General features: G+C 36.9%; 1 protein-coding gene across 13 annotated transcripts in view; it reads left to right on the top strand.

Annotated features, from left to right (window-relative positions):
* Positions 1-27,262, top strand: part of GPHN (gephyrin) — a 524,697-nt gene that overhangs the window by 159,327 nt on the left and 338,108 nt on the right. The window lies entirely within an intron of this gene.

Raw genomic sequence — 27,262 nt, 5'->3', positions numbered from 1 at the left:
CTCCTTGGTTTCTTTTTGTACTTTAAACTCTTGTTTGGAGGGGAGATTATGGTACCTTCCTCCTTTTGCAAGCTTGTAGGTGTTTATGAATTGCATAATTACAGACAGAGATGCACAGCAATGTTTTTCCAACTCTGATCTTAGATCACTTACATTGGAATCACCTAGAGTGCTTGCTTAAAATGCTTATTTCTGGCCCTCAGCCAAAGCCTGTTGAATCAGAATCTACAGGGATGATATTCAGGAATCTGGATTCTAACAAGCTCTCGTGTGTTTCACAGGCCCATTTGATCTAGAGTCATGTTCTCTGAAGTGGGTGAGACCATTGGGGTAATGACTGAAGCCTTTCCACCAGTATCCATTCTCTCTTCCTTCCTTCCTAACCTTCTGTGCAGATAGGTATGGCCATGTGCTTACTGGGCAAGAATCCCTTAGAAGAAATGGAGTAGCCATCATAGTCAACAGAAGAGTTCGAAATGCAGTATTTGGATGCAGTCTCAAAAATGGCAGAATGATCTCTTTTCATTTCCAAGGCAAACCACTGAATATCATGGTGATCTAAGTCTCTGCCCTGACCAGTAAAGCTGAAGAAGCTGAAGTTGAATGATTCTATGAAGACCTACAAGACGTTCTAGAATTAACACCCCAAAAAGATATCCTTTTCATTACAGGGGACTGGAATGCAAAAGTAGGAAGTCAAGAAACACCAGGAGTAACAGGCTAATTTGGCCTTGGAGTACAGAATGAAGCAGGGCAAAGGCTAATAGAGTTCTGTCAAGAGAATGCACTGGTCATAGCAAACACCCTCTTCCAACAATGCAAGAGAAGACTCTAAACATGGATATCACCAGACGGTCAATACCGAAATCAGATTGATTATATTCTTTGCAGCCAAAGATGGAGAACCTCTATACAGTCAGCAAAAACAAGACCAGGAGCGGACTGTGGCTCAGATCATGAATTCTTTATTGCCAAATTCAGACTAAAAGTGAAGAAAGTAGGGAAAACCACTAGACCATTCAGGTATGACCTAAATCAAATCCCTAGCGATTATACAGTGGGGGTGAGAAATAGATTTAAGGGACTAGATCTGATAGACAGAATGCCTGAAATCAGATTGTACACCTGGAATTTCTTGGTTCACATGCTGCTGAAACCTAACTTGAAGGATTTTGAGCATTACCTTGCTAGCATGTGAAATGAGTACAGTTGTAAGGTACTTTAAACATTCTTTGGCATTGCCGTTCTTTGGGATTGGAATGAAAACTGACCTTTTCCAGTCCTGTGGCCACTGCTGAGTTTTCCAAATTTGCTGGCATATTGAGTGCAGCACTTTCACAGCATCATCTTTTAGGATTTTAAATAGCTCAGCTGGAATTCTATCACCTCCACTATCTTTGTTTGTAGTAATGCTTCCTAAGGCCTGATTGACCTCACACTCCAGGATGTCTGATTCTAGATGAGTGACCGTACCATCCTGGTTATCTTAATCATTAAGACCTTTTTTGTATAGTTCTTCTGTATATTCTTGCCACCTCTTCTTAATATCTTCTTCTGTTAGGTCTTTGCTGTTTCTGTCCTTTATTGTGCCCATCTTTGCATGAAGTCTTCTCTTGGTATCTCCAGTTTTCTTGAAGAGATCTCTAGTTTTTCCCATTCTTTTGTTTTCCTTTCTTTCTTTGCATTGTTCACTGAGGTGAACAGTCTCTCCTTACTCTTCTCTGGAACTTTGCATTCATTTGCATATATATTTCCCTTTCTCATTTGCCTCTCATTTCTCTTCTTTTCTCAGTTCTTTGTAAGCCTTCCTCAGACAACCACTTTGTCTTCTTGCCTTTCTTTTTTGGGGGGATGGTTTTGGTCACTGCCTCCTGTACAGTGTTACAAACTTCAGTCCGCACTTCTTCAGGCATTGTGTGTGCCATATCTAATCTCTTGAATCTGTTTGTCACCTACACTGTGTAATCATAAGGGGTTTAATTTTGGTCATACCTGAACGGGCTAGTGTTTTTCCCTAGTTTCTTCAATTTAAGCCTGAATTTTCCAGTAAGGAGCTCATGATCTGCATCAGAGTCACCTTCAGGTCTTGTTTTTGCTGACTGTATAGAGCTTCTTCATCTTTGGGTCAAAGAAAATAATCAATCTGATTTTGGTGTTGACCATCCAGTGATGTCCATGTGTAGACTTGTGTGTTGTATTGTTGGAAGCGGGTGTTTGCTGTGACCAGTGTGTCTTGGAAAAACTCTGTTAGCCTTTGCCCTGCTTCATTTTGTATTCCAAGGCCAAACTTGCCTGTTATTCCAGATATCTGTTGATTTCCTACTTTTGTATTCCAGTCTCCTGTGATGAAAAGGACATCTTTTTTCATCATTAAAGTGTTAATTCTAGCAGGTCTTATAGGTCTTAATAGATCTGTTCAACTGCAGCTTTTTCAGCAATAGTCGTTGGGACTAGACTTGGATTACTCTGATATTGAATGGATTGCCTTGGAAACAAACCAAGACCATTCTGACATTTCTGAGATGGTACCCATGTACTGCATTTTGGACTGTTTTGTTGACAGAGGGATTCTTGCTGACAGTAACAGATACAAGGCCATCTGAGTTAAATTCACCATTCCTGTTAATTTTAGTTCACTGATTCTTAAGATGTCTGTGTTTACTCGTTCCATCTCCTGCTTGACCATGTCATATTTACCTTGATTCATGGACCTAATGTTCCAGATTCCTATGCAGCATTGTTCTTTACAGCATCGGACTTAACTTTCACCACCAGACACCTCCACACCTCAGTGTCATTTCTACTTATGCTGCTGGGCATAAGTAGCATCTTCATTCTTTCTGGGGCTATTTCTCTGCTCTTCCCCAGTAGCATATTGAATAAATTCTGACTGGAAGGGCTCATTTTCCAGTGTTATATCTTTTTGCCTTTTTATGCTGTTCATGGGGTTCTCCAGGCAAGAATACTAGAGTGGTTTGCTATTCCCTCCTCCAGGGGACCACACACATAGTGTACAATCCAGTGGTTTATGTCTTAGTCTCTTCTTTATCCCTAATCTCAGAAGATTGCCTGATACATGGTAAGTATTAATATTTGCTCAAAAATATTTGTTAAATATATTCATGAATTTGAATGTTTAACTTCTAATTTAACTTTAAAAGTACTTATGGGGAATTTGTAGGTTTAGTTGGAGTATTCATTGCCTGTTTGTTTGCATGTCAGTATTTAACAGTTAACATTTAGTGCTTATTTAGAAATTATAAAAAAAAGATGATGGTCTTTTTCTCTTTTACAAGCAAACCATGTGGAGTTTAGATAAAGCAAATGATTTGCTGCAAGGACATATAGATTTATACGTGACCAGATTCTGGATTGGAATCATTAGCTTTTAGTGTCTCTTGGATTCTTATATTAACTTTGTATCATATACCCATATGTTCATTAACTAAAGGATAGTTGCAAAATTAAAGTCTATATAATTATCATTAAGATACACAAATAAATAAATGAGTACTTTGGATTATTTCACATGTGCTGAAAATAATAGTCGTCTTTGATAATGAGCATGAATTTTCATAAATTTAGGTTGTGTTCATTTAAATTTGAATTACTTAAAAGGAAACAGAGTGGACCTATTTCTAAATTAATTCTGAAAAGCAGAAATAGAATTACATGGCAGTTAATGAAGAAGGAGCACACGCTGGTCTTTGAATTACCTAAATTAGTTATTTTCTTGCTTGTTCTACAAATACTTGAGTTCAGCTCATTAAATTTTCTAGTATTTCTTTACAACTAATGCAATCAGCAATAATACAAGGAGTGAAAGAAGATGAAAACCAAGTAGAGCAGGATGTTTTGTTGAGAGTGTGTGCATGTGAAATGAGGGTGAGAGATTTGGGAAAAGCCATGATAATATGAAAAGATAAAACTTACTGGTACTTTCTGTTTGGACTGATAGAATCTCTGAGAACTGGAGAACTAGAGATATTCATTATATAGGATCATCTTTTTTGAAAGAATATGTCAATCTTATCTTAATGAGTAAGACAGTATGCAAAACTATGTATGCATGCTTATATAAAAAAGGGAACATTTGTATGTATCTCTTCATGTGCATTGCTTTAATATGCATATAGGGACATATAGGAAGCTGGTATATCAGGGTAGGGAGGAAGATCTTACTCTGTGCTTTCCTAACTGATTTTTTAATGATTTGAATGTATTATTTATTCTAAATAAAATTTGAATGAAAAATAATTTTCTTAAAACAAATTTTTCTACATGATGAGAGAAAACTGTAATCAAATTAAATTTCTGATTTTATGATTTTCAGTTGAATCTTCTCTGAGAGTTCTGTTTTGAATTGGTTGTTAGCAGTTTTGATATCAGCCATTGTGGTCCTCTAAATCTACTGTACTGTACTTGATAATAATGAAAATGTTTAAAATTTGTTCTTTTTCTTTACCTTTTCTTAATAGCTGTTATTTTATTCAGTTCTGCCTGTGAACTAAATCCTTTATTCATCTTCATGTTAAGAATATGTTTAGTTCCTTTAATTGAAGCCTATCATTTTATAGGTTTCTTAATAAAATTATTCATTTTATTTCATATCAGAAATGAAGTTATTGGACTTTTTTAGCTTTATTGAGATATAATTGATATAATAAAAATTGCACACATTTAATATATGCATTTTGATTAGTTTGGGCAACCACCATAATCATGGTAGTAAATATATCCATTTCCCCAAACTTCTGTTTTCTTTTCTGTTGTTGTTGTTGTTTGGTAAGAACACTTAATATGAAATCTGTCTTCTTAACACATTTTAATAAATGCCATATAGCTAACTGTCGGAAAAGGCAATGGCACCCCACTTCAGTACTCTTGCCTGGAAAATCCCATGGGTGGAGCAGCCTGGTGGGCTGCAGTCCATGGGGTCGCTAAGAGTCGGACACGACTGAGTGGCTTTACTTTCACTTTTCACTTTCATGCATTGGAGAAGGAAATGGCAACCCACTCCAGTGTTCTTGCCTGGAGAATCCCAGGGACAGGGGAGCCTGGTGAGTTGCCGCCTATGGGGTCGCACAGAGTCAGACATTACTGAAGCGACTTAGCAGCAGCAGCAGCAGCTAACTGTAGATATATGATGTACAGTAGATCTCTAGAACTTATCCTGTATAAAGAGACTTTATATCCATTGGAAAATAGTTTCTCATTTCTTTTACTGCCAGCCCTTGGCAACTGCCATTCTATTTTCTGCTTCTATAACATTGACTATGTCAGATACCTTATGTAAGTGTAATCATGTAGTATTTTCCTGGGATCATGTAGTATTTTCCTTTTGTGACTGCCTTATTTCATTTAGCATAATATCCTCTAGGCTTATTCATATTGTTGAAAATGTCAGGAATTCTTTGATTGTTAAGGCTGAATAATATTCCCATGTATGTGTGTACCATGTTTTCCATTTATTTGTTGATTGATATTTGAATTGCTTCCATATCTTGGCTATTGTATGCAGTAGTGAACATGGTATAAATATATCTTCAAGATCCTGATTTCCTTTCTTTAGGATATGTACCCAGAAGTGTGATTGCTGGATCATATGGTAGTTTTGTTAATATTTTAAGGAACCTCCATACTGTTTTCCAGTGTGGCCACACTATTCTACATCCCCCCCCAGCATAATATAAGGGTTTCTTTTCTCCAGACTCTGGCCAGCACTTGCTAGCTCTTGGTTTTTTAAAGTAGCCCTCCTAACAGGTGTGAAATGGTATGTCATTGTGATTTTGATCTCCATTTCCCTGTTGGTTAGTGATGCTGAGCATCATTAGTGATGATGAGTGATGTATATGCCTAGTAGCCATGTGTATGTCTTCTTCTTTGGCAGGTCCTTTGCTTGCTTTTTAATTGGCTTATCATTATCATCATTACTATTATTTTGTTTTCTTGGGGGTTCTTAAATATCTTTTAATACTAACCTCTTATCAGATAGATGGTTTTCAGATAGAATACCTTTCACTCTACAGATTATTTCCTTTACTATGCAAAATATTTTTAGTAATATAGTCCCTCCCACTTGTCTATATTTTGTATTTGATGCCTGTGTTCCTAGTGTCAAATCTAAGAAATAGTGGCCAAGACACATGTCAGGAAGTATTCTCTTATGTTTTCTCCTTGGAGTTTCCAGTTTCAGATCTTACATTTAAGTTTAATTTTGAAGGTTTCTTTTTTGTATATGGTATAAGATAGAGATCCAGTTTCATTCCTTTGTATGTGGAAATCAAGTATTTCCAAAATCATTTATTGAAGACTCTATCCTCTGCCATTTAATGTTCTTAGCACTCTTGTCAAAGAATAGTTGAATGGATGTATGTTGATTTATTTCTGTAGTGTCTTTTCTGTTCCATAGATCTATGTGTCTGTTTTAATGCCAGTGTCATACTGCTTCAGTACTTTAGCCCTGTAATATATTTTGAAACCAGGAAGTGTGATATTAATAGCTTTCTTTTTCTTTCCTGAGATTGCTTTTGTTACCTGTGGGTTTTGATGAAAGTGAAAGTGGAGAGTGAAAAAGTTGGCTTAAAGCTCAACATTCAGAAAACGAAGATCATGGCATCCGGTCCTACCACTTCATGGGAAATAGATGGGGAAACAGTGGAAACAGTGTCAGACTTTATTTTTATGGGCTCCAAAATCACTACAGATGGTGACTGCAGCCATGAAATTAAAAGACGCTTACTCCTTGGAAGGAAAGTTATGACCAACCTAGATAGCATATTCAAAAGCAGAGACATTACTTTGACAACAAAGGTTCGTCTGGTAAGGCTATGGTTTTTCCTGTGGTCATGTATGGATGTGAGAGTTGGACTGTGAAGAGGCTGAGCGCCGAAGAATTGATGCTTTTGATCTGTGGTGTTGGAGAAGACTCTTGAGAGTCTCTTGGACTGCAAGGAGATCCAACCAGTCCATTCTGAAGGAGATCAGCCCTGGGATCTCTTTGGAAGGAATGATGCTAAAGCTGAAACTCCAGTACTTTGGCCACGTCATGCGAAGAGTTGACTCATTGGAAAAGACTCTGATGCTGGGAAGGATTGGGGGCAGGAGGAGAAGGGGACGACAGAGGATGAGATGGCTGGATGGCATCACTGACTCGATGGACGTGAGTCTGAGTGAACTCCTGGAGTTGATGATGGACAGGGAGGCCTGGCATGCTGAGATTCATGGGGTCGCAAAGAGTCGGACACGACTGAGCGACTGATCTGATCTGATGAATTTTAGCATTGTTTTTCTTTTCATGTAAAAAATGCCATTTGGATTTTGGTGCAGTTCAGTTCAGTTGCTCAGTTGTGTCCAACTCTTTGCGACCCCATGAACTGCAGCATGCCAGGCTTCCCTGTCCATCACCAACAACCAGAGTCTACCCAAACCCATGTCTATTGAGTCGGTGATTCCATCCAACCATCTCATCCTCTGTCGTCCCCTTCTCCTCCTGCCCTGTCTTTCCCAACATCAGGGTCTTTTAAAATGAATCAGTTCTTCTCATCAGGTGGCCAAAGTATTGGAGTTTCAGCTTGAACATCAGTCCTTCCAATGAATATTCAGGACTGGTCTCCTTTAGGATGGACTGGTTGGATCTCCTTGCAGTCCAAGGGACTCTCAAGAGTCTTCTCCAACACCACAGTTCCAAAAGCATCAGTCTTTTTTTTTTTTTTTTTTTTTTAATTTTTTTAAATTTTATTTTATTTTTAAACTTTACATAATTGTATTAGTTTTGCCAAATATCAAAATGAATCTGCTACAGGTATACATGTGTTCCCCACCCTGAACCCTCCTCCCTCCTCCCTCCCCATATCATCCCTCTGGGTCGTCCCAGTGCACTAGCCCCAAGCATCCAGTATCGTGCATCGAACCTGGACTGGCAACTCATTTCATACATGATATTTTACATGTTTCAATGCCATTCTCCCAAATCTTCCCACCCTCTCCCTCTCCCACAGAGTCCATAAGACTGTTCTGTACATCAGTGTCTCCAAAGGCATCAGTCTTCAGTGCTCAGCTTTCTTTATAGTCCAACTCTCATATCCATACATGACTACTGGAAAAGCCATAGCCTTGATGAGACAGACCTTTGTTGACAAAGTAATGTCTCTGCTTTTTAATATGCTGTCTAGGTTGGTCATAACTTTCCTTCCAAGGAGTAAGCATCTTTCAATTTCATGGCTGCAGTCACCATCTGCAGTGATTTTGGAGCCCCCAAAAATAAAGTCAGCCACTGTTTCCCCATCTATTTGCCATGAAGTTGATGGGACTGGATGCCATGATAGGAATTGTATTTAATCTGTACATTGCTTTGGGTAGGATGGACATTTTAACAATGTTAAGTTTTCCCATCCATTATCACATAATTTCTTTTCATTTACTTGTGTCTTTTGAAATTTCTTTCAGCAAGATTTTTATTTTTTACTGTATAAGTTAGTTACATTTTTGTAAGTTTATTTCTAGATTTTTTGGGTTTTTTTATACTATTGTAAGTGGAATTATTTTCTTAATTTCCTTTTCAGATAGTTCATTGTTAGTGGTTAGAAATGCAACTGAATTTTACTTGTTGATTTTGTTTGCTGCAACTTGACTGAACTCATTAATTGTTTCTAACAAGTATGTGTGTGTGTGTGTGTATTTTTTAGAGTTTTTCATGTATAACTTTATGTTATGTACACACATAGTGTCATATTTCCTTTCCAGTTTGAATGTCTTTTATTTCTTTTTCTTGCCTAATTACTGTGGTTAGGATTTCCACTACTATATTTAATAGAAGTGGTGAGAGTAGATATCCTGTCTTGTTCCTGATCTTAGAGAAAAAGCTCTCAGTTTTTCACTACTGAGTATGACATTAGCTCTGGATTTTCACATATGGGCTTTATTATGTTTAGATATATTCCTTCTAAATCTAGTTTGTTAAGTGTTTTATCATGAAAACATGATAAATTTTGTAAGTGCTTTTTCTGTATCTATTGAGGTGATCTGTGGTTTTTATCCTTTTATTCTGTTAAATGTAATGGATAATATTAATTGATTTGGATATGTTGAACCATGCTTGCATCCTAGGGGTATGTCTCACTAAATTATAACATGATCCTTTTATTGTGTGGGTGAATTCAGTTTGCTAGAATTTTATTGAAAATGTTTGCATTTCTGTTTTTATTTTTTATTTTTATTTTTTTTTTAATTTTATTTTATTTTTAAACTTTTCATAACTGTATTAGTTTTGCCAAATATACCATTTTTTTCCTACTTATTTTGGCTTCCACTATCCTTGTACAGTCCCTTATCACATTTGATTGGGAATATTTTACTGTCTTCTCTGTGTTTAATCTGTCACTAATTAGATAATTTTGCATGCTCCTCTTATAGAAGTTTTTCCCATACTAAAGACATTGCTGGAGAAGAAGGAATTTAGAGGGGAAAGAAACATTAGTTAGAGGTAAGTTTTGAGGAAATTCTAGGGAGAAAGAAGAGAGATTGCAGTTAAATGAGATATGACACTCTTCCTAAAAGACTGGCAAAAAGACCTTTTAAGAAATTTTGCTATGTGCAGGTAGTATGCTGTGTAATTCCTTCATTCACGTATTTTAGATTTAAAGTAATTTTGCTCATATTTTGTCATATATGTGAATTTTTTCTCGTATATGTGGGAAATATATAAAATATGTTAATATAAAGTAAAATATAGTAGCATTGTATGCATTATATAGTAAATATGCAAATATATATACGTATATGATATCTAAGAATACATATATATATATCCATTATGTATAATATACATAATTATACATGTTTGTGTCTCTATCAAGATTATAAAGTTCATGGAATCAAAAACCATCACTTTGTATCTGACATATAACCTCGAATATTGCTAAAGTAAGTTTTTATTGTTTACTCTTCTAATCTTTGTGTTAAAGAGTACATCTTTCCATATGTTTGTGTCATCTTCCGTTTATTTTATCAGTTTCTTAGAGTTTTCCAAGTGCAGGTCTTTTACCTCCTTAGGTAGGATTATTCCTAGGCATTTTATTCTTTTTGATGCAATTTTAAATAGGATGGTTTCCTTAATTTCTGTTAGTTTATAGAAATGCAACTGATTTTTGTATGTTAATTTTATATCCTGCAACTTTACTAAATTCATTGATGACCTCTAGTGGTTTTTGGTGGCATCTTTTAAGATTTTCTCAGTAGAGTATCATGCCATCTGTAAACAGTGACAGTTTGACTTTTTTCTTTCCTGTTTGAATTTCTTTTCTTCCATTTGTCTGATTGTTGTGGCTAAGACTTCCATACTGTGTTGATTAAAAGTGGCATGAGTGGTCATCCTTGTACCTCATCTTAGAGGAAATGCTTTCAGCTTTTCACTGTTGACTATGATGTTAGCTGTGGGCTTGTCATATATGGCCTTTATTACGTTGAGGTATGTCCCCTCTATGTCCACTTTCTCGAGTTTTTTATTATAAATGTATGTTGAAGTTTATTGAATACCTTTTTTTGCATCTATTGAGCTGATCATCTGGTATTTTTTCCCTTCAGCTTGTTGATACCATGAGTCACATTGATTTGTGGGACTGAACCTTCTTTGCCTCTTTGGGGTAAATCCCACTTTATCATGATGTGCTATTCTTATGTGTTACTGGAGTTGTGTTTGCCTGTATTTGGTTAAGGATTTTTGCACCTGTATTCTTCAGTAATGTTGACCTATAATTTTTTTTCTGTGATATCTTTTTCTAGTTTTGGTATCAGGGTGCTGCTAGTCTTTACAGTTGGAAGCATTTCTTCTTTTGCAACTTTTTTGAAATACTTTGAGAAGTATAGGGATTAACTCTTCTCTAAATGTTTGGTGGAATTCACCTGTGAAACCATCTGGTCCTGAAATTTTGTTTGTTGAGAGTTTTAAATTACTGATTCAGTTTCATTAATGGTAAGTGCTCTGATCATATTTTTCATTTCTCCCTGGTTTAATCTATACAGTCCATTAAATTCTCCAAGCCAGAATACTGGAGTGGGTAACTATTCCCTTCTCCAGGAGATCTTCCCAACCCAGGGATCAAACCCAGGTCTCCTGCACTGCAGGCAGATTCTTTACTATCTGAGCCACCAGGAAACCTGGTTTAATCTTGGGAGATTATATATTTCTAGGAATTTGTCTATTTACTCTAGCTTGCCCATTTTATTGTCATATACTTGTTTATAGCCTTTTATGATCCTTTGTATTTCTAGGTGTTGGTTGTAACTTCTTTTTCATTTCTCATTTTATTGATTTGGTCTCCCCTTTTTTTCCTTGATGAGTCTGGCTAATGATTTATCAATTTTGTTTATCTTTTCAAAGATCTGGATCTTAGATTCATCCACCTTTTCTACTGTTTTTTAGTCTCTATTTCATTTATTTCTGTTCTGATCTTTTTGAAATCTTTTTTTCCACTAGCTTTGGATTTTGTTTGTTCTCCTTTTTCTAATTCCTGTAGGTGTAAATTTAGGTTCTTCATTTGAGATTTTTCTTTTTTCCTGAGGTAAGCTTTGTAATTGCTATAAACGTCTCTCTTAAAACTACTTTTGCTGCATCATATAGATTTTGCGTTTTTGTGTTTTCATTTTCATTTGTCTTTAGATATTTCTTTGTTTTTCTCTTTGATTTCTTCAGTGATTCATTGATTGTTTAGTCACATATGTTTTAGTATCCATATATGTGTTTTGTAGGCTTTTTGTTGTTGTTGTTAATTTCTAATCACATAACATTGTTGGAACAGATAATTGATAGGATTGAAATTTTCTTAAATTTGCCTAACTGATCAATCCTGGAGACAGTTCCATGTGCACTTGAAAACCAGTATTCTCCTGCTTTTGAGTGAAATGTGTGTATCTATCTATCTATCTATCTATCTATATATATATGTATATGTATGTATGTATGTATGTATGGTTGGACTCCATCTGGTCTAATGTGGCATTTAAGGCCAGTGTTTTGTTTTGTTTTCTTTTGTTCATTTATTGTCTGCGTGATCTTTCCATTGATCTCAGTGGAATGTTGAAGTTCCCTGCTATTATTGTATTACTTTCAGTTTTTCTTTTTATGTCTGTTAATATTTGCTTTATATATATAGGCACTCCTATCTTGGGTGCATGTGTTACATCTGTTTCTTGGATTGGTCCCTTGATCATTAATGTCTATCCCAGTGCAGAGTCTGACCTGCTGGTGTGTAGATTGCATCTTTAGGCTGCAGGGCTGTGATTTTTTGTGGCTGGTGTCTACCCTTGGATGGGTCAGGCTGATACCAGTGCTAGAGCAGGCTTGCTGGAGGGTGGAGCTGGGACCCATCATATTCTGAGGCTAGTGCCTGCCCACTGGTAGATGAAACCAGGTCCTGGAGTTCTATTGGAGGGCCCTGTGGGTCCTGGTTCTAGTGTTTGTGCACTTGTTTGTGGGAATAGGCTCTGGGCTCTGGTGCGTAGGACTGTGTCCAGGGGAAACTGAAGGCTCAGAGGCCCTTAAGGCAGCCTGTCTGCTGGTGGACATGGCTGTGTCATTGCCTATTTAATTGCTTGGCCTGAAGTGTCTTAGTGATGGCTCCTTCAACTTATTGAGCCAGAGCACATCTAGATCCTGCTAGAGGGAGGATTTCAAAATGGTTCTTGCTAGCAGTAGTGTCTGCGTGGTGGAATCAGCTACCAATAATGGTTGCTGCCAGTGTCTGGGTCCCCGGGGTGGGCTACGGTTGCCTCCTACCTCTCAAGGAGACTCTTCAAGATAAATAAGTAGATCTGAACTGGGCTTCTTCCAAATTAGTGCTTCTGCCCTGGATCCGAGAGCTTATTAGATTTTGAGTGCTCACTTAAGAGTGAAGTCTCTATTCACCCCAGCCTTTTGGGACTTTTGAAAATAATCCCTACTGGCCTTCAGTGCCAAATGCTTTGGGGGCCTCTTCTTCCTGGTACAAGACCCATGGCCTGGAAAGCCCAACATGGGTCTTGGACCCCTCACTCCATTGGAAGAATCTTTGCATTTGTAATTGTTCTTCTGTTCGTAGGTCACTCACTGTGTTACTGGAATTGACTGTATTGTGACTCTGCCCCTCCTCCATGTCTCCTTGTGGTTTCTTCTTTATATCTTTGTTTTCAATCTTTTCTAGTAGGTTCTGGTTTTTTAAACCAAAGGTTGTTGATTTTAGTTGTAATTTTGCTGTGCCTATTAGAGAAGGTGAGCTCAGTGTCTTTTACTCTGCCATATTTGCCAACATTAGAAATGAATTATATATGAGCATTTGAAGTAGAAGTTTATTAGAATTCTTTACTTTAGCTGAGTTTTAGTTTTAACAAGGAAAATGTGTAACTAAATAAATCTGATCTAATAGATAAATTTTGAATTTTTATTTTTTAACCTACTATAAGGAAATGAAAAGATTTCTAATAACAAAAATAGTTTAGAGGAGAAAGTTTATATTACTGAAATGCTCTCAGTTGACAACATCCATTTTTCCTTTCCAATTAGAATAGCTGGACATGGCAGAGCTGCTGCAGGTTTATTTTTGAAATTGTAACAGATGGTTACCATTATTCTTCCTTAAAACAGTAAATGAAGAGACCAGACATTAGAAAGTACATTTATTCAGTGATTTACTCATATGTTTTTGTTTCATGAATAGTGACAATATGAGACTTTAGCTTAATGGGGGAAATCAATTGCCATTATAAAAGTATATCTGTTATCTTACATAAATGTTTTGATCAGATACTTAAACACCATGCTTTTAAAATAGTTTTTGAAAGAATCTTCATAACTTCAGAGAAATCATATGGTTTAAACTGTAGAAATGTATTTTTCTTTGTTGTTTTCTACATTAAACTTTCCTTTTTTTTCACTCAGTGTGGTTGTCCCTTTTATTGCCTATTTCTTTCCCTTTATCACCTTGGATAAATTTAGCTTTGTGTCAGTTTTTCTAGCTTTTGAGTAGTTCATTGTATCAGTCAAAATTCAACCAGGAAAAAAGCAGGAAGTGATTTACTCGGATTAGCAGTTTACAGATGTGTTGAAAGGGTAGAATGAAAGGCAAGTAAGACCTTTGGAAGGAATGTTTCAGCTAAAGCTGAAACTTCAATACTTTGGCCACCTCATGCGAAGAGTTGACTCCTTGGAAAAGACTGATGCTGGGAGGGATTGGGGGCAGGAGGAGAAGGGGACGACAGAGGATCAGATGGTTGGATGGGTCACTGACTCGATGGACGTGAGTCTGAGTGAACTCTGGGAGTTGGTGATGGACAGGGAGGCCTGGCGTGCTGCAATTCATGGGGTCGCGAAGAGTCGGACACGACTGAGCGACTGAACTGAACTGAAGACCTTTGCTAGACCTTGGTTTCACTGCTAACATTTAAGGAGTCAGGAAAGTAAAGTAACTTCAGGAATTATATATGGATGGTTATGGTTGCCTCCATTTCCAAATGTGTGATTTGTACAAAAACACCTAGAAAGAAATGTTACTGAGTTAGCAAAAAATTTGACACTATAGTAAAATATAGAAGGGGGATATGCTTAATTTTTGAGAGGAAAGTTAGCTCTATAAATTCTGTTAATGGCCTGGGATGGCATTTTTTTTTAATGCATCATATTCCATGTGGCTGTTTCTCACCTTTTTCTTAACGAGTCTATATATTGTATCTCTCTTTGAAGTCACCAAATTCTTACTGCCTCATGGCACTCAATCCCAGTCTTATTGTGCAGTGTTTTTCTTTTTTTTAAACCATGAAGTACTGAAGGAAAACCAAATTGGCCACATTTAGAGGATGGAATTATTGAATGTACATGAGAAAGAATAGGAAACATATTCAAGTACTGGGAAAAATAAAAAGTAAAGAAGAGTATCTTCAGATTCTTATATTACTTTCCAGATTACCATTTGTTGGTCACTTTTAAGTTCTCCACTGGAGGTTGAGAAGAAATGATAATAGTTTCATAGAAAGTGAAAAGGGCAAATACTCAAAATTTCAAAAAAATCACTAATCTGGAAGGCTGTGTGACTTGTCTGTTACAGTGTGCCAGTGATACATATATCTTTTCATAGAAATCCTAGAGTTCCCCTTTTAGGTACTTCCATCTTTGTCACTCTAACCTCATACAAGGTTCTCTTTAGGAGAAAAGATTTATTTCATTTATTTCAGAATGAAATACTTAGAATACTGATGATTCTAAGTATTCAAGTGCTATAATTATAAATGCTTGAACAATGTTTATATGCATGATTATGACCAGAAATTCATTAACCATGACAATGAGTGAAGAGAGAACAAGAAGAAAAGGGTTGTACCTTTTTTGAGTGAGATTTTGAACATAAGCCAACATTCAGAAAATCATTAGAACTCCAAAGTGAGAATTTTAAAGCCTAATACATTTTTTCTTTTAATTATCTAGAGATCAAACAGTTTAGTCTTTCCCCATTTATTTACCCATAAAAAATCTCAAGTAAAGCTTTTTTTCCCTGAAGAAGTATGTGACCTGCTCCAAAGAGAGGGAAATATTCACATTGGACTATAACATGAAAAATAAATAAAACTTAAATCACTGAAATTTGGGGTTGATGTATATAGAATCTAGTGTTACTCTAGCTCTGTGTTGTCCAGATACAGTAGCCATTAGCTACATGTGGTTATTTAAATATATTAATGTAAAATAGTTTGGTTTCTCAGTCATATGCATTCATATTAAGTACTCAACAGTCACATATAATTAGTGGCTATAGTATTTGACTGTACAGATAGACTGTTTCCATCTTCACAGAAAGTTCTATTGCACAGAGCCACTCTAATACACTGTTATAAGCACCTGAGTTTGTGGTTCCTGATTTAGGACCCAAAACAAAGAGAAACATAATATTCTTGTCAATTATAAATGATTATACATGATTATTCAGTAGGGATAAAACACTATTAACATTTGTATGACAGTCATAAGTTAAGAAATACTTTCATATGTTATCTAATTTGATCTCCTAAACCAACTTTTTGAAGCTGGTAAGCACAAATTTCACCCTTCATCCTTAAGAGCACTTTCCATCAACAGACTTCTTATTGTGAAGGTGAAGCTTAATATAAAAAAACACACAGCACAGAAGCACCAATAAGTACCTTTTTTTTTACTTCTTCATCTTATGGCTTCATTTTCCCTTAAGACCTTGGAGATTGTTGCTTCCACATAGTAGAGGAGAGAAAATTCTACTCTTTCCAGCCTGGAAGTCAAAAAGATCACTCTGCTCACATTCAGTTATTGAAAACTTGTTATGTGGTCATATCTGGATCCAAGGAACTGGAAAATGTAGTCTCTGGCTGGGCAACCACTATGCAGCAATGTATTTGATGGTATGGTAAGAGGAACACACATTTTTGATATTCGATTTTGCCACAAAAGACTAGGCAGGTAATACATAAGAGTGAAGTGGGCCAGATGTCAGTGCAAATGTGTTCACTCTGTGTATGTGTGGGCAGTGGGCAGAGCTGTGGCATGCCCTGTACATGGACAAGTGCTGTTCATTATCAGCTAGCGTCGTCCTGTCCTAACATGCCAGATCTTTTAGTTTTACGGTTTTCAATGAAAATCTGAAACTCCTGTTTTAATATCCCTAGTTTTGAAAGATTATAAATTAAACAGCTGTCAACATTCATGTATAAGTTTTTCTATAAAACAAGTATCATGTTTAACTTTTAAGAAATTGTGAAATTGTTTTCCTAAACTGCTGTACCACCTTACATTCCCACCAACAATATATGAGAGTTCTAATTGCTCTGTGTCTGACATTTGCCCATCAGTATCTTTTATTTTAGCCATTCTGAGAGGTGTGTAGTGGTATCTCTTAATGGTTTTCATTTCCCTCTCATATTGGCTAATGATTTTGAACATTTTTTCCTATACTTATTTGCCATATGTATATCAACTTTGGTCAAGTTTTCATTCAGATCTTTTACTTATTTTTGATTGAGTTGTTTGCTTTTTTCCTGTTGAATATTGAGAGTTCTTTATATATTCTTATATAAAGATATATATATATAAAGCTTATATATAGAATAAAGATATATATAAAGCTTATGTAAAGATATATATAAGCCCTTTCTTGGATTTGTGAGTTGCCAACATGTTTTCTCAATCTGTAGCTTTTCTTTTCATTTTCTTAAGTGTGTTCCATAGAGCAAAAATTCTCAGTTTTGATGAACTCTTTGCCAAACTCAGTCACTAAGATTTTTTTCCTGTATTTTCTTATAAAATTTTATAATTTTGCATTTAATTTTTTTATAAGGTGTGAAGTTTAAATCAAATTTCATTGACTTGCATATGGATATTCCATTGTTCTAACACTATTTGTGGAAAAGAAAATAGAATTTTGTAGGCTGCCAGTAAGGAAGATATTTCTTAGCTTCTATATTTTCACTAGGAAACTTCCTGTAATGGTTTCTCGTTTCCATTGTTATAGCAAGTTCATTTGCTATAATGTGTTGAAAATTGCCTAATTTTAATCAAGATCGTGTATGTTTACTAATGCTTATCATAGTGATTTCTAGCTATACTATTCCTTTCCTATACCATTAGATTATGACTGTAAGCCTATAACCAAATTCCTAGAATTCAGTGTGGTGTTGTTTACTTGCTCAGTTGTGTCTGACTCTGTGACCCCATGGACTGTAGCCCGCCAGGCTCCTCTGTCCATGGGGTTTCCCAAACAAGAATACTGGAGTGAGTTGCCATTTCCTTCTCCAGGGAGCTTCCTACCCAGAGATTGAACCAGGGTCTCCTGCATTGGCAGATGGATTCTTTACCACTGGGTCACCCGAAAAGGTTTTATCTGCTAGCAAACATTTCTAAAAGACAATCAAAAAGAATTTAGAAGCAAATGTTTTAATGCTTGAAATGTGTAAACTGTATAGTTATTTCAGACATTATGTACAGAACTGCTCTAACACAAATCTTCCCCAAATCATTCAAAAATTAGTTACCAACAAATAATTATTGAGCATTCATTTTCTAGGAATTGGGTTCTGCAGAAGATAAAAAGACAATATATAGTTTGAATGTCCTCAGAAATTCTACACTCAAGTTGACATAGAGTAAAATCTAGACCTGCAAACTCAAATATCTTTAGTTTCCGGAGAAGTACTGTAAACTTTTTAAGTTCCAGATATAAGAAAATAGGGAAAGAGAGTTAGGAACTTTGTTAGCTTAGAGAGTTCATTCATGATAAAAGGCATTCACACAAACAGCCATACATACAGATGTCCAAAGAAATAACCTTAAAAGATTGACTTCAGTCTAGGCTGTAAGTTTGCAACCCAGCCTCTGACTGTGAGGATCTGCCTTTAGGTGTCTGGAAGGACTCTGAATTTGAAAGGATTGCCCTTACAAACAGTTACGTGCATGTGTACATACACTTGGCTTTCTTTGGTTAAAAAGCAGATTTTTCAAATTTCTCATTGGCTTTATATGTAAATAGTGTGTTTGTGTGTGTGAATGTCTGTTCATGTTCTTATGTATTTACTGTGGTGAATATCGTAGTTCTTTTATTCTGTCCTACATTTTCTGACTGATTGTTATTGGTATTTCAGTTTTGCTTGTTAACCTTCCAACTCTCATTTATTCTACTAAGCTCTTACATGTGAATTTAACTATAGCTGAAGATTGTATGCTTTCCTGACTTTTTAGTGAGAATGTTTCTGATGTCTCACCATTTAGTATAATGTTAATTTTGATTTATTGTATTAATATATCCCCTTTGGAAATTTCCTTCTATTCCTAATTTACTTGAATTTTGAGATTTTGCTTATTTAAATCAGGAGTTGATATAGAACTTTATCAAGTACTTTTCCAGTATCTGTTGAGATGGTTGTATGTTTTTTAATTTACATTGAACCCTACTCCAGAGAGGAACCTTACTTGGACAAGTTATTCGGTGTGTTATTTATTTAATACACTGCTAGAGTCTATTTAAGATTTTTACCTCTAAACTACTTTGTGTTCTAAACTTTTTTTCGTATTCTAAATTTTTTGTTGTATTCTATTCAGTACACAGTATGGTGGCTTTGTGTATTTAGGTGCTCATTATTTTTTTTTAATAAATGAAACTTTGATACTGTTTAAATTAGTATGTTGGAAAGACAGACTAGGGTGTAACTAATAGACCTTCATCTGTATCAGAATCCATGATAAATATGTTGTAGATACTTCTAAGAAAATGTTTTGTCGTTTTCTATTTAACTTCTCTATTCCTCTAGTGCAGAGTCTCTCAGTCTCAGCTTTATTGTCATTTTGGGCTAGCTAATTGCCATGGGAGGCTCTCTTGTGCATGGTAGGATGTTAAGCAACTCCTCTGGTCTCTCCCTGCTGGATGCCAGTACTACCATCTAAGCTATAACTAATGAACACGTATCTAGACATTGCCAAGTGTCCCAGGGAGCAAAATCACTGCTGGTTGAGAGCCATTCTGGTGGTTTTGGCAGATTTTTTTTTTTCCAACAGAGAATAAGAATGTAGATAAGGCAATTAAAATTATAATCTTGTTGAAAGTACCTTTGGTATTTTTTTTTCTTTTAGTGTTTTACTGAATTCTACAAATGCATGTTGCTGGACTATAAAAAATGCTATAGAGATATGCTCCTTCAGTGCTATAAATTTATAACTTCAGTAGCTTATAATGTGTGAGGTAAGTTGTCAGAAAGTTGAATTAGCTTTGGCAGTATGCCTGGATGAACCACTTAGCAAGGAGCAGGGAAAACACAGAAATAAAAATAGAAAATGAACAAGTTCCATCCTTAATTGTTCATCTTTCTCAGTGCAAAATATCTCCATATTATTTATTCAATTTATATATAAAATTAGCATACAAGAATGCTAAATACTGAATGTAGTACCTTTTTAAAAAATTAGGATTGTTCCTACTAAGTAATTTATAATGCATGGTAAAAATAACACACATATTGGAAACATTAACAAAAATGATATATATAATTATATGACAAATGAATTGGGATTACCAGTGAATATTTAAAGTCTGTAGAGGAAGGAGATCATCTTTTCTTGGAATGGTGTTTTTCCAAGTTTTCACTAGGAGCATTTTGCTTTTACTTTGCTCTTTCTCTAAAAATCAGACTGTCTTTGTACAATTAGTCTCCTCATTCAAGTTATGACCAGAATTTAGAGCTCATTTCATGGACCTGAAGTTGGGGTATTCTCCAGCTACAGGTTCTTCTGTCTGCAAGTTTCCAGTCAATAATATGGGTTAATACAGTACTATGAATTCTATTAACCTCACTGCAATTAACTTGCAAGTGAAATAAACTATTTTACTGTTGAAAATCATGATTAGTAGACAGACCTTTCTTCCTGGTAGTCCTGTTGTTTTTTTATAGTGTTACTTGAGAAGGAAGAACAGATATGTTAGAGGTAAGAACAACAGAAAAGTTTGAAAGATAATTGCTGGTTAATGTGAAAAATAAAAACAGTGAAAAGAACAGCTGCAGCTCAGCTTAACTGAATCTTCCACTCTTACTCCTGGCAAACATTCAAAAAGAAATTGGATTTTTCCTCCATATATACAACGTTTTTTGTTTGTATTGTTGTTCTTTTTTAAAAAACTTAATTCTTATTTTTCATTGAAATAATACATTCACATGTTTTTAAAAAATCAAACAATGCTAAAATAACTTATAACAACAATGAAAACCAGCTACCTGCTTTTATCCTGCTGTTTCCAGAAGCAACCGGTTTCTTGCAGTTGTTTCTTCTGATATTTGCATACATATTTCATACAGTGCCCTTTGCTGTATCTATTTTAGAAATTATATGTTTGTTTTCTGTGGCTACCATAATAGATGATTGTAAATGGCTTGAAACAGCACATATTTGTTATCTTACAGTTCTATAATTTAGAAATCCCATACAGGATTTCGACTGCACAACAACAGTACAGCATCTCACTTAGGCTGAGATCAACATGTGGGCAGGACTACATTCCTTTCTGGAGACTGAAGGGGAGAATTCTTTTCCTTGCTTTTTGCAGCTCTTGGTGGCCACCTTCTTACCAGGGCTCATCATCCCTTCCAGTTTAAAAGCAAGCAACATGAGGAATCCTAGTCTTCACATTACTATCTCTACCGTGAACTTCCTGATGTTCAAGCTGGTTTTAGAAAAGGAGGAGGAACCAGAGATCAAATTGCCAACTTCTGCTGAATCATGGAAAAAGCAAGAGAGTTCCAGAAAAACATCTATTTCTGCTTTATTGACTATGCCAAAGCCTTTGACTGTGTGGATCACAATAAACTGTGGACAATTCTGAAAGAGATGGAAATACCAGAACACCTGATCTGCCTCTTGAGAAATCTGTATGCAGGTCAGGAAGCAACAGTTAGAACTGGACATGGAACAACAGACTGGTTCCAAATAGGAAAAGGGGTACGTCAAGGCTGTATATTGTCACCCTATTTATTTAACTTATATGCAGAGTACATCATGAGAAACGCTGGACTGGAAGAAACACAGGCTGGAATTAAGATTGCCGGGAGAAATCTCAATAACCTCAGATATGCAGATGACACCACCCTTATGGCAGAAAGTGAAGAGGAACTAAAAAGCTTCTTGATGAAAGTGAAAGTGGAGAGTGAAAAAGTTGGCTTAAAGCTCAACATTCAGAAAACGAAGATCATGGCATCTGGTCCCATCACTTCATGGGAAATAGATGGGGAAACAGTGGAAACAGTGTCAGACTTTATTTTTGGTGGCTCCAAAATCACTGCAGATGGTGACTGCAGCCATGAAATTAAAAGACACTTACTCCTTGGAAGGAAAGTTATGACCAACCTAGATAGCATATTGAAAAGCAGAGACATTACTTTGCCAACAAAGGTCCGTCTAATCAAGGCTATGGTTTTTCCAGTGGTCATGTATGGATGAGAGAGTTGGACTGTGAAGAAGGCTGAGTGCCGAAGAATTGATGCTTTTGAACTGTGGTGTTGGAGAAGACTCTTGAGAGTCCCTTGGACTGCAAGGAGATCCAACCATTCCATTCTGAAGGAGATCAGCCCTGGGATCTCTTTGGAAGGAATGATGCTAAAGCTGAAACTCCAGTACTTTGGCCACGTCATGCGAAGAGTTGACTAATTGGAAAAGACTCTGATGCTGGGAGGGATTGGGGGCAACAGGAGAAGGGGACGACAGAGGATGAGATGGCTGGATGGCATCACTGACTCGATGGACGTGAGTCTGAGTGAACTCCGGGAGTTGGTGCTGGACAGGGAGGCCTGGCGTGCTGCGATTCATGGGGTCGCAAAGAGTCAGACACGACTGAGCGACTTATCTGATCTGATCTGTAATTTTACATTGAGAATCAACAAGATAATCCAGAATAAATTCCCTATTTTAAAGTCAGCTGATTAGCTTTATTCCATCTGCAGGTTTAATTTGACTCTGCCAGATACCCTGGGCTTTCTTGATGATTCAGTGGTAAAGAATCCGCCTACCAGTGCAGGAGAATCAGGTTCAGTCCCTGGGTCAGGAAGATCCCCGGGAGGAGGAAATGGCAACCCACTGTAGTATTCTTGCCTGGAGAATTCCATGGACAGAGGAGCCTGGTGGGCTACAGTCCATGTAGTCGCAGAGTCAGACATTTCTTAGTGACTAAATAACAACAACAACCATACAGCCTAACATATTCACAGGGGCGTTAATCTGCCTACTGTACCTTCCCAGTATGATCTGTTGCTGTTCAGTCGCTAAGTTGTGTCTGACTCTGCAACCCCATGGACTGAAGCACGCTAGGCTCTCTGTCCTCCACTATCTCCCAGAGTTTGCTCAAATTTGTATCCATTGAGTCATGATGTTATCCAACCATCTCATCCTCTAATCACCCTCTTCTCCTCCTGCCCTCAATCTTTCTCAGCATAAGGGTCCTTTTAAGTGAGTTGGCTCTTCACATCAGGTGGCCAAAGTATTGAAGCTTCAGCTTCAACATCAGTCCTTCCAGTGAATATTCAAGGTTGATTTCCTTTAGGATTGACTGGTTTGATCACCTTACAGTCCAAGTGACTCTCAAGAGTCTTTTTCAGCACCATAATTCAAAAGCATCAATTGTTTGACGCTCAGCCTTCTTTATGGTCCAGACGTTGGCTACATTTTTTCAATTCTTCCTACAGCTCAGTGAAGTCCCTCTCAGTACTCTTTTCCACTTTTTCAAACTCATCAAATAATTTGACTTCTGCTTTTTACCTGGAGATCTTTCTCCGGTTCCTTCACCCTCAGAGTAAGTTTGTTTACCTGTACTGAAGACTGAGTCTTCATATATAAGCCATCTGCTAGCTTAAAATTGTCCACCTTCTGTAGTACCTTGTACCTACAGTTCCTCAGTATTTGAGGATTTCTAATATGAATCACCTTGTTATTGGTATTTCCTTCTGGAGGTGCTTAGGTAATGCCTGCGTGCATACTAAGTCGCTTCAGTCATGTCTGACTTTGCGACCCAGTGGACTATAGCCTGCCAGACTTCTCTGTCCATGGGATTCTCCAGGCAAGAATACTGGAGTGGGTTGCCATGCCCTCTCCAGGGGATCTTCCTGACTGGGGGGTCAAACCTGTGTCTCCTACGTCTTCTACATTTGCAAGCAGGTTCTTTACCACTAATGCTCCTTGGAAGCCCAGGTAATGCCTAGGGTAAAAGGATACAGTTGATCTTTATCTGAACCTGGGAGAACATTGGAGTAGGAAAGAAAGGTAAAGGAAAGGCAAAGAAGGAAAGGAGGCAGGAGAGATAAAGTCAGGTTACTTTCAGCCTGGACCAAGTGATATAGAAATGTAGACTCTCACTTATTTAAATTCAGTGTTGATAAAACTGGCATTAAATTAGAGAAAAATTTGAATTATAAGTTTTTGCTTAAATTTAGAATAGCTTTAGTACTTTGAATATATACAATTACTCAGAATTAATATCAGGCCTTAGTTTAAGTTATGACTTTCTCAGAGCTTAACTGGCACCACTCAATCTTGTGTATGCTAACACATCATCCTGGTTTTTCGGTTTTCCTCATAGATCTTATTGGATTGAAATCTTCTTATTTATTTGTTTATTTATACCTGTATGCCTGATAAGTATAAATATAAGTATAAAAATAAGTATAAAATAAGTATAAAAAATAAGTATAAATACCAGATTTGTTTTGTTCACTGCCTTTTCTCTCATACGTGGAACATGCCTAGCATATAATATATACTCAGTAAGTATGTATTGAATCAACGAACAAAAGTGTTTGGGCATGTTATTTTAGCAAATAGATTAACAGAATTTTGGTAGCATTATCAAAAGAATCTTTGTAAATAAGGCTTTAAGAGACTCACAGATGCTTCTGTTTTAGATAATTTAAATTCTGCTCTCCAGTCTCATTTAATTATGGATTATACACTTTGCATATCAGCAAGAGATTAATTTATGTTAGTCCTAGGCAAATTATCATATGATCTATGAGTTCTTCGTGTTTGCTGTAACTGTATTATGTGAAATACATGCAATGAAATTTCGCTTGTGTTTATTAAATATAAGATTATAAAACAGATTAAACTGCAAATAAGGGCAACAGCATTCTTATAAATAAAGGCTTGAACACAATATACTAAGTACTACTGGTCAGGTCAAATTGTTAAAGATCTTAAAAGATTTTCTAAGTTCTTTCTAAATTTATTTATCTTTTAATTTGTAAGTCATTATAACAAAACTTGTTGTATCCCAGTGATCATCTGTATGAGTTGTTTGAATTTAAGAATATATTTAAGTTAATATTCTTAATGATAATTTAATTTTCTAATGTTTACATGAACTGAAGTCTAAAGTACATTCTCTGTCTTTCAGTTTTAGTTCAGTTGCTCAATCGTGTCCAACTCTTTTGACCCCATGGACTGCAGCACGCCAAGCTTCTCTGTCCATCACCAACTCCCGGAGCCTACTCAAACTCATATCCATCCTGTCAGTGATGCCATCCAACAGTCTCACCCTCTGTTGTCCCCTTCTCCTCCCACCTTCAATCTTTCCCAGCATCAGAGTCTTTTCCAATGAGTCAGTTCTTTTGTATCAGGTGGCCAAAGTATTGGAGTTTCAGCTTCAGCATCAGTCCTTCCAATGAATAATCAGGACTGATCTCCTTTAGGATGGACTGGTTGAATCTCCTTGCAGTCCAAGGAACTCTCAAGAGACTTCTCTAACACCACAGTTCAAAGGCATAAAGTCTTTGGCACTTAGCTTTCTTTATGGTCCAACTCTCACATCCATACATGACTATTGTCTTTAGAATAACATTTATATATGAAAACAATTCTAAGATACATATTATCTGAAACAGACAAGTATCTGTGCTAAATCACTTCAGCTGTGTTTGACTGTGCGACACTATGGACTGTAGCCCGCCAGGCTCCTCTCTCCATGGGGGTTCTCCAGGCAAGAATACTGGAGAGAGTTGCCATGCCCTTCTCCAAGGGGTCTTCCTGACAGGAATCAATCCCACGTCTCTTAAGTCTCCTGCATTGGCAAATGGTTTCTTTTACCACTAGCACCATCTGGGGGAAAAGGTCTGGGCATTGAAATGAGATAGATGTAGGCAAATGACACTTTTCTCCTTGTTAGCTGTCTGTAGTGTTAGTTGCTCAGTCGTGCCCGACTCTGTGTGACCTCATGGACTGCAGCCTACCAGGCTCCTCTGTCCATGAGATTATATCCCTAAGCAAATTAACCTTCCTGAACCATACATGGAGACTGTACTGAGACAGTATATGTAAAAATGCCTAGTATAATGTTTATTATAAATTCTCTATAAATTCTAGTTTTTTTCCTTCCTTGATGAAGTTGGAACAGAAACTCTTCTCATTTACCAAGATAATGGAGAAGAATAATGAGATTAAAAAATATCCATTTAAGCCTAGTGAGCTTGGCTGTTATTCATAGATATTAAAGAGGGGAGTTTCTAATCAAAGGCTTTTAGGGATCAAACTTTGAGCATCTTTTATAAAGGTACCTCGTTTATTTTTAAGTCATTTTGGCCTAGTCTTTTCCCCCATAGCCTCATGCTCCTTCCCAGTCTCCAGTAACCCTGTACTGTTGTAGGGCCCTGCCACAGGACAGGCAGAGCTCACATAGCCTCTTAATGTATATCAGGATGCAGGCTGTGATAGTCTGGCTACTGTCAGAGATCAAGGTTTCTTCTGATATGCGTTCTCAGTAAATACTGCCCACCATGCTATGCTCAGACACTTGCCCAGGTCTGAATAAACTCTTCATGTACACCTCAGCTCTTTCCAGTTGCCACAACCCTCAATCCAGTGTGTGACTGTGACATAAAAGCAAGTGAAGCTGAAGCATTGGCTCAGCTCAGGCTGGAGTACATGCTGGCGCTATTGTGGGCAACTGGGCAGCCACTTGTGCAGTCCTAATTATCCCTCTCTGTCCTGCTGTGGGAGCAGTGAACCATGAGTGAAGTCCTGCTGAGTACAGCCTTCCTGTTAGTCCCAACAGAGCTCAAGATGCCAAGGAGTTACCTGTGTCAGATCCCAGGGCTGGGACACCCAATATGTGGCTGGAACCACTTCCTCTTCAGGAAGACTCTCCACCCCTGTAATCTGCCTTTTCCTGCAAGTCCACTTCCAGGGACACAAGGCCTGATCTGATCACTTCTCCTGCTATGTGATTTCTTGTGGATCTGTCTTACAGCCTTGGTTGTATAGGCGTCTTTATAGCAGTTTTCATTAGTTTTTAGTGAAGATTGTTCCTTATGTAGAATTTTTTTTTTTTTAATTGGAGTGTACAGTAAAGAATCTGCCTGCAGTACAGGATATGCAGGTTCAAACCCTGGTGAGGAAGCTCCCCTAAGGAAGGAAATGGCAACCCACTCCAATATTCTTGTCTGGGAAATCCCAGGTTCTTCCCAGAAGAACCTGGTGGGCCACAGTCCATGAGAACAAAAAAGAGTCCAACGTGACTTAGTGACTAAACAACAGTAGGTGATTTACAATGTTCCTTTCTGTTGTGCAGCAAAGTGAATCAGTTATATGTATATACACACACACCCCCCACACACACACACACATACATATATATACACAGACACATATATATATGTATACACACACACACACACACACACACACACACACACACACATATATATATATATATATATATCTCCACTCTTTCTTTGGCATCAGGTGGTTACATCT

The sequence above is a fragment of the Bubalus bubalis genome, chromosome 11 (genome assembly GCF_019923935.1).
Source record: "Bubalus bubalis isolate 160015118507 breed Murrah chromosome 11, NDDB_SH_1, whole genome shotgun sequence".
In the NCBI taxonomy this organism is placed as follows: Eukaryota; Metazoa; Chordata; class Mammalia; order Artiodactyla; family Bovidae; genus Bubalus; species Bubalus bubalis.
This window is presented reverse-complemented; position numbering and strand designations above follow the sequence as displayed.